Raw genomic sequence first — 795 nt, 5'->3', positions numbered from 1 at the left:
CTACTTAAATCTAACTAACCTAAGTACATCACACACATCCATGCCCGAAGCAGGATTCGAACCTGCGACCGTAGCGGTCGCGCGGTTCCAGACTGTAGCGCCTAGAACCGCTCGGACACCCCGGTCGGCTCTGTCAGATCATCTCGGTACCACGTGGTGGCCGGGAGAGTGTGGACCTTAAAGCTATACAGGGGGAAAAAATACATATTACGACTTGCACAGAGCATTCAGCTCCCGACGCTCATATCTTCTCATGCAAAACCAGAGTGTGCATTTCCGAACATTCATGACACAGTCACGACTAGCTAGCAGCCGAACTCACTAATAAAGAACAATATGGGTACTATAACAGAACGCCACGTGTAGCGCTGACCGTTTACACGGAACACAAATTAAACAAATAGCATTCGTAACTTACAAACGCTATGGCGGACCAGATGTACAACACGGCTGCGCAACGTGTAAGCGGAACTATTAGTACGTACCTGATACGTGAGGTTTATAAATTATAAAATGGAAGGGGGCACCCGGGTTTGAACCGGGGACCTCTCGATCTGCAGTCGAATGCTCTACCACTGAGCTATACCCCCGACCTGCAGATCTGATACACTATTATTGGATGTAACATTATGGCTGTTCTTGATATATTTACATTGATTTGGGTATTTTCATGTAGTTTGACGTGGAAAACATTTTGGGATGCTGATGTCGGAATTCCGAGATAACTGAAAGGCAGAGCCGTCGTGAGTCATGTACCGTCTGTAACGGTTTGATGACGACAGTACCATACGTCAT

At 46.9% G+C, this 795-nt stretch overlaps 1 non-coding gene across 1 annotated transcript; it reads right to left on the bottom strand.

Annotated features, from left to right (window-relative positions):
• Positions 1-518: 518 nt before the first annotated feature.
• On the bottom strand, positions 519-590 carry Trnac-gca (transfer RNA cysteine (anticodon GCA)). Its single transcript has one exon. It is a non-coding gene; the product is annotated as a tRNA-Cys (tRNA).
• Positions 591-795: the final 205 nt, after the last annotated feature.

The sequence above is a fragment of the Schistocerca gregaria genome, chromosome 3 (assembly GCF_023897955.1).
Source record: "Schistocerca gregaria isolate iqSchGreg1 chromosome 3, iqSchGreg1.2, whole genome shotgun sequence".
NCBI classification, from domain to species: Eukaryota; Metazoa; Arthropoda; class Insecta; order Orthoptera; family Acrididae; genus Schistocerca; species Schistocerca gregaria.
The sequence above is the reverse complement of the archived record's forward strand: the minus strand, read 5'-3'. Positions and strand labels throughout refer to the sequence as shown.